Source organism: Anomaloglossus baeobatrachus, chromosome 8 (genome assembly GCF_048569485.1).
Source record: "Anomaloglossus baeobatrachus isolate aAnoBae1 chromosome 8, aAnoBae1.hap1, whole genome shotgun sequence".
In the NCBI taxonomy this organism is placed as follows: Eukaryota; Metazoa; Chordata; class Amphibia; order Anura; family Aromobatidae; genus Anomaloglossus; species Anomaloglossus baeobatrachus.
In genome coordinates this window covers 218,480,213-218,488,258 of record NC_134360.1, presented here as the reverse complement: position 1 = coordinate 218,488,258, position 8,046 = coordinate 218,480,213, and positions in this window count along the sequence as shown.

The window sequence follows — 8,046 nt, the reverse complement described above, 5'->3', positions numbered from 1 at the left end:
ACTGTTGGCAGCCGTCAGAGCTGGATTCTGTGACAGAGCAACAAACCCTCTGCAGAGACAGAGTCAATGATATATTTATCACCAGAGGTTTATTATAGAGCTCAATGGAGTCTTGACTTGGAGCACCCCCTGGCTGTGATTGCTGGAAATGGTGACAACAATATCTAAAAAATAAAACTACAAAGCAAATGAATGCCGGTACGTTGAGCCTTTGTTTCCAAAAAAAAAATAAAAAGATAGAGATAGATATATATATATATATATATATATCTATCTATGATGTTGTGTGTAGTTACCAAGTGTTTGTGTAGGCGCTGTACATGTTCTGGGTGTTGTCTGGGTGTGATGGGGGGTGAGAGCGGTGTTTGTGTGTTGCGTTGTTTGTGGAGCGCTGTGTGTCTGTAGCGTTGTGTGTGTGTTGCGCGGTTTGTGTGTGTGTGGTGTGTTTTGGGGGGAGGTATGTTTTGTGCAATGTGTGTGTTGTGCGGTATGTGCGTATATTTGTGTGTGCAGCGTTGTCTGTGTGTGGGTGTCTGTGTAGGGCAGTTGTTTGTGGTTCCCAGTGTGTGTGTGTGTGTGTTGGGGGGAGGTGTGCACTTCCCATCGTGCTCCATCCCCTATGCTGCGCACCCCCCATCGTGCTCCATCTCCCATCCTGCGCACTCCCCAACGCGCTCCATCCGCCATGCAGCGCACTCCCCAACGCGCTCCATCCGCCATGCAGCGCACTCCCCAACGCGCTCCATCCGCCATGCTGCGCACTCCCCAACGCGCTCCATCCCCCATGCTGCGCACTCCCCATCGTCCTCCATCCGCCATGCTGCGCACTCCCCATCGTCCTCCATCCGCCATGCTGCGCACTCCCCAACGTGCTCCATCCGCCATGCTGCGCACTCCCCAACGTGCTCCATCCCCCATGCTGCGCACTCCCCAACGTGCTCCATCCCCCATGCTGCGCACTCCCCAACGTGCTCCATCCCCCATGCTGCGCACTCCCCAACGTGCGCCAGCATCAGCCTCTCTCATCCCAGCATCAGCCTCTCTCATCCCAGCATCAGCCTCTCTCATCCCAGCATCAGCCTCTCTCATCCCAGCATCAGCCTCTCTCATCCCAGCATCAGCCTCTCTCATCCCAGCATCAGCCTCTCTCATCCCAGCATCAGCCTCTCTCATCCCAGCATCAGCCTCTCTCATCCCAGCATCAGCCTCTCTCATCCCAGCATCAGCCTCTCTCATCCCAGCATCAGCCTCTCTCATCCCAGCATCAGCCTCTCTCATCCCAGAATCAGCCTCTCTCATCCCAGAATCAGCCTCTCTCATCCCAGCATCAGCCTCTCTCATCCCAGCATCAGCCTCTCTCATCCCAGCATCAGCCTCTCTCATCCCAGCATCAGCCTCTCTCATCCCAGCATCAGCCTCTCTCATCCCAGCATCAGCCTCTCTCATCCCAGCATCAGCCTCTCTCATCCCAGCATCAGCCTCTCTCATCCCAGCATCAGCCTCTCTCATCCCAGCATCAGCCTCTCTCATCCCAGCATCAGCCTCTCTCATCCCAGCATCAGCCTCTCTCATCCCAGCATCAGCCTCTCTCATCCCAGCATCAGCCTCTCTCATCCCAGCATCAGCCTCTCTGTCCCCAGCATCAGCCTCTCTGTCCCCAGCATCAGCCTCTCTGTCCCCAGCATCAGCCTCTCTGTCCCCAGCATCAGCCTCTCTGTCCCCAGCATCAGCCTCTCTGTCCCCAGCATCAGCCTCTCTGTCCCCAGCATCAGCCTCTCTGTCCCCAGCATCAGCCTCTCTGTCCCCAGCATCAGCCTCTCTGTCCCCAGCATCAGCCTCTCTGTCCCCAGCATCAGCCTCTCTGTCCCCAGCATCAGCCTCTCTGTCCCCAGCATCAGCCTCTCTGTCCCCAGCATCAGCCTCTCTGTCCCCAGCATCAGCCTCTCTGTCCCCAGCATCAGCCTCTCTGTCCCCAGCATCAGCCTCTCTGTCCCCAGCATCAGCCTCTCTGTCCCCAGCATCAGCCTCCCCATCCCAGCCTTCCCCAGGATCAGCCTCTCTCCTCCCAGCCTCCTCCAGCACGCCATGCTCCTCTGCCGACACTCACAGATCCGATCGCATACACTCACACACACCGACACACCCGATCGCATACACTCACACACACATTGACGATATTGCACATACGCGCTCATACTCGCAACATCCGGAGATACCACATGCTTCTGGCCATGTGATCCTCCGGCAGGTCCTGGAAGGTCACAACAGCACAGTATCGAGGCCGAGAAGCAAGCGATATCCCAGGATGTTGTGAGTGTGTGGATGCGATGTGTGTGTGAGGTGTGTGTGAGGTGTTTGTGAGAGTGAGTGTGATCTGATGTGTGTGTATGTGTGTGTGTGCTGTTATGTGTGTGCGTGTGGATCTTCCGCCGCTGCAGGACCTTGATGTGCTGGTAACTATGCTAGCATAGCGGCCAATCCGTGTGGGGGGGCGGGGCCATGGCGAGCCCAGCGGCCAATCAGCTTTGTGTCACCGTAAGGACACAATTTTGGAGCATGACAGACAGACAGAGGCAATAAATAAATATATATTATCCCCACAGAGAAAAGACCCGGACCCCCGGCTGCAGCAGCCGCTTATCCCCACAGAGAAAAGACACGGGCCCCTGGATCCAGCAGCCTCTTATCCCCACAGAGAAGAGACACGGGCCCCCGGCTGCAGCAGCCGCTTATCCCCACAGAGAAAAGACACGGGCCCCTGGATCCAGCAGCCTCTTATCCCCACAGAGAAGAGACACGGACCCCCGGCTGCAGCAGCCGCTTATCCCCACAGAGAAAAGACCTGGACCCCCGGCTGCAGCAGCCGCTTATCCCCACAGAGAAAAGACACGGGCCCCTCGATCCAGCAGCCTCTTATCCCCACAGAGAAGAGACACGGGCCCCCGGCTGCAGCAGCCGCTTATCCCCACAGAGAAAAGACACGGGCCCCTCGATCCAGCAGCCGCTTATCCCCACAGAGAAAAGACACGGGCCCCTGGATCCAGCAGCCTCTTATCCCCACAGAGAAGAGACACGGACCCCCGGCTGCAGCAGATGTAGCAGCCGCTTATCCCCACAGAGAAAAAAAGACCCGGGCCCCCGGCTGCAGCAGATGCTTATCCCCATAGAGAAGAGACCCGGACCCCCAGCTGCAGCAGCCGCTTATCCCCACAGAGAAAAGACACGGACCCCCTGGCTGCAGCAGCCGCTTATCCCCACAGAGAAAAGACACGGACCCCCGGCTGCTGCAGCCGCTTATCCCCACAGAGAAAAGACACGGGCCCCTGGATCCAGCAGCCTCTTATCCCCACAGAGAAAAGACCCGGACCCCCGGCTGCAGCAGATACTTATCCCCACAGAGAAAAGACACGGGCCCCCCGGCTGCAGTAGCCGCTTATCCCCACAGAGAAAAGACCCGGAAACCCAGCTGCAGCAGCCGCTAATCCCCACAGAGAAAAGACACGGGCCCCTGGATCCAGCAGCCTCTTATCCCCACAGAGAAGAGACACGGACCCCCGGCTGCAGCAGATGTAGCAGCCGCTTATCCCCACAGAGAAAAGACCCGGACCCCCGGCTGCAGCAGCCGCTTATCCCCACAGAGAAAAGACACGGGCCCCCTGGCTGCAGCAGATGCTTATCCCCACAGAGAAAAGACCCGGACCCCCGGCTGCAGCAGATGCTTATCCCCACAGAGAAAAGACCCGGACCCCCGGCTGCAGCAGATGCTTATCCCCACAGAGAAAAGACCCGGACCCCCGGCTGCAGCAGCCGCTTATCCCCACAGAGAAAAGACCCGGACCCCCGGCTGCAGCAGCCGCTTATCCCCACAGAGAAAAGACCCGGACCCCCGGCTGCAGCAGCCGCTTATCCCCACAGAGAAAAGACACGGGCCCCTGGATCCAGCAGCCTCTTATCCCCACAGAGAAGAGACACGGACCCCCGGCTGCAGCAGATGTAGCAGCCACTTATCCCCACAGAGGAAAAAAAAAGACACGGAACCCCGGCTGCAGCAGATGCTTATCCCCATAGAGAAGAGACCCGGACCCCCAGCTGCAGCAGCCGCTTATCCCCACAGAGAAAAGACACGGACCCCCAGCTGCAGCAGCCGCTTATCCCCACAGAGAAAAGACACGGACCCCCAGCTGCAGCAGCCGCTTATCCCCATAGAGAAGAGACCCGGACCCCCGGCTGTAGCAGCCGCTTATCCCCACAGAGAAAAGACACGGACCCCCAGCTGCAGCAGCCGCTTATCCCCACAGAGAAAAGACACGGACCCCCAGCTGCAGCAGCCGCTTATCCCCACAGAGAAAAGACACGGGCCCCTGGATCCAGCAGTCGCATACCCCCACAGAGAAAAGACATGGGCACCCCGCTGCAGCAGCCTCGCATACCCAAGGGTGGTGAAAGACATTATTATGGGTACTATTGAAAGCAGATTTTGGAAAAGTAAATGGCGCCACAAAAAAAAAAAAAATGTCCTGGTCCACACTCCCATGGAAAACAAGGGTCAGCGGCCCATTACCAGCCGGCTCTAGACCATGGATCATTTATTCTGTACTCTGCTGATGAAGCCATGGCCTCTGGCGTGTGTGGTTCATTCATGGGCTCAATGGCGCCTCTATCCCTGCCGTGTCCTGCAATGGCTTCTCTCCAAGCCCTCACCTCAAAGCTGGAGGAACATAAAACTGCCGCGCTCCGACAGACGTATAAAGAGGAGCGTTGTATCAGGGATACAGATATTTATATCCAGCTCAGAACCGGGAAAACAAGTGAGGACGCCAAGAATAAACGGATCCACGCGGAGTCTCGGGGGGGGGGGGGGGTACCACGGATTCAGGACTGGGCCAGTAGTGGCTTTATGGGGGGAGTTATATTCTTTGCACTTCATCTCTGCTTGCTCTCAAAAAGTGGAAATACAAAGTCTGAATCCTGCATAATACAAATATGTCTCACAGATTGGAGTTTGTTACAATGGTATCCAGTCCAGGCAAAATCTGTGAGCGGAAACATCAACTGCACAAATCTCTCTCCTGACCTGTTTGCTACAATGTGTCAGTGCAGGCAACATCTGTATTTTTAGGCCAAGTGCAACTTCTCAAAACATCAAATCACACACCGGCTAATGTTAGTCTATGGGGCTGCGCTCATGGCTAATCTTCAAATCACAGCATGAACAATTTGGATCCGATAATAGAATTGCACTTGGCCATGCAAATCAATGAGTCCATGGAAAACATCGGAGCGCACTCGGCTGACATATGAGTACAGTCTGATTTATTTCACAATGGTGAAGATGGAGACTGGTCTGAACCTGGTCCTATATACAGCCTGGAACAGCGGTAAACTAAAAGCCACGTGTAAAGGAGCAGCTCCGTTCAGACACAGTGCTTTACACTCATCTATATATCACTGAAACTGAGACCCCCAAGCGTGAGGAGCCGGCAGCCGCCCAGACACCCCCTCCCCGAGCGTCAGGAGCTGCGGAGAGGATATCCACAGTAACCTTCTTTGCATCGAAAAAATGTACGGCGACGCATACGTCGCCATCTGTCATTTGTTAGAATGGAAGCCTATGGGCGCAGGATCCGTTGTAAACCGTCAAATGACGGATTCCAGCAACGGATCCTTTTTTTTTTTTTTTTTAACTGAGTTTGCGAGGATAAGGCTACTTTCACACATCCGGTTTGAGCACTGCGGCTCAATCCGGCTGTGAAAACTATGCAACAGATGCGGCGAAAACACCGCATCCTTTGCATACGTTTTTACATGTGGCCCGTCCGTTTTTTTCCGGTTGCGGCATGCTACTGAGCATGCGCAGTGGAAAAAAACGCATGCGGCGACCGGATGCGGTTTTTTCCGCATCGCGCCGCATCCGGCCTCCATAGGTATGCATTGAAAAATGCGCCGCAGCGGCTGGATGCGGCGCGATGCGGTGTTTTTTGCCGGAGCAAAAAACGTTGCAGGGAACGTTCGATCCAGCTGCCGCATCGGCTAAATCTGCCGCATGCGGCAAAAACCGGACCGAACGCAAGCCCCTGCGGCACAATACGGCACTAATGTAAGTCTATGCAAAAAAAACCTGCAACCGGCGTTACAAAAGCCGCTTGCGGTTTTTCTGCAGAACGCCGTATTGTGCCGCAGAGCAAAAATCCGGATGTGTGAAAGTACCCTTAATAAATTCACTGCTGGTCATAAAAAGTCTCTCTCTGTATTACGACGGATCAGTCGCATCAGTCACAAAACTGATTGTGACTGATGGAAAAAAAAACTGATGCGTGAATGGGGTCTTTTAGGCTGCTTTCACACATCTGGTTTTTGCAGTGCGGCACAATCCGGCTCCAAAAACCTATGCAACGGATGCGGCAAAAAGAACGGATCCATTGCATAAGTTTTTCCATGCGGCCCGTCCGTTTGACGGATGCGGCTTGATACTGAACATGCGCAGTTCAAAAAAAACGCATCCGGCGTCCATAGGCTTGCATTGTAAAATTGCGCTGCATCGCGTTTTTTTCACTGCAGGCAAAAACGTTCACTTGAACGTTTCATCCGGCCGCCGCAACGTCTAAATAAGCCGCATCCGGCAAAAACAGGACGCAACGCAAGGCCATGTGGCACAATCCGCGCTAATAAAAGTCTATGTGGAAAAACCGCACCCAGCGGCAAAAAAACCCAAAAAAACCACAAAAAACGGATGCGGTTTTCCCGCAAAGCGGCGTATTGTGCCGCACAGCAAAAAACGAATGTGTGAAAGCAGCCTTACCGTGCATAAATATTGGATACAGTTTAATCTTTCCTCAGACCCTCGGGAGCCTTTTGTGGCCGTTCCTTGTAGAGGATTCCCAGACCGCACCTGTATGTTCCATACGTGACCGCGCTGATATGTTGTATCCCGGGAGCCCGAGCCTGTCCGGTCACACCACAATATCCTGCCGGCTCTAGATGCAGATTATTGACACTGGGTACAATTCATCGAGGCTGGCGGAGTGCACACTCACACTACATCAGTCCTGCTGGAGTAAAAGGCGCCAAATTCACTATGAGCTGCACGACACTCAATGGATTCGGCACCTCCGGGTCATGGACTGGAGTATAAGACGCCGGCCCCTTTGACAATTTTGACTGGCGGACATGGCCCCTGCGCCCGCGCCGCCTAAAACTGGCATGAAAACATCAAACATTACACAAATTGAGACTTTTAAAGTTTCGCCCCAGTTTTCTGTGGTAAAAGCTTTGGTGACGCTGCACATTCCTAGATGGAGATTCGCACACTGTTCCCTCACATCCCGCCATTGCCCCCCGTACATCATACAATTCCTGCAGATCATCAGCGCCAGATGCAAAACTTTACATTTACCAACTTTTATGCAGCTTTCCCTTCCATGCGTCTTTATGGCGGAGCTCTCCAGAATCACACCACAGTATGTGGGGTTAGAGGAGCATTGAGCCTCTCCCGGATAGACATCTCTGTGTGGTCATTTTTCCTCATACATACATCTGCGCAAATTTGATTTGGAATCCGTCTCTGTGTCCCTGAAGACCCCTTTGTGGTCTCCCCCCAACATATGCATCCTCCGGGGTCCTGCATACCCCTCCATTACAGGTCTGTACAGACTGTGACCTTTTGGAAAGTTCTCCCCATGTGATTCCCACAGGTGCTGTTACCTTGCCTTGTGGGGGGGATGGGCGCTGCTTGGGGCTTGTGCACACTGGCCGCCGGCTGTCAGTCGGTTTAGGCAGAGAACCATTAGGAGGTTGAGTGCTCACTTATCACTGAGCGGAAAATAACAGCAAACGAGGAGTTTCTGCTCCGAAAACAGCAAAGAGACCCAGTCACACTCACAGAAGCTTCGAGCACAGACCCAAAGCTGCGCCGGTGCCACGGAACCATCACCACACCGGCGCGGAATCCACAGGGGAAACCCGCGGCATTTCCCAATGTATCCAGATCCCCGGGAAGTCTGCGGGCGGCTCATGGCCGTATAACGGCGGATCCCGCACCATATGGGG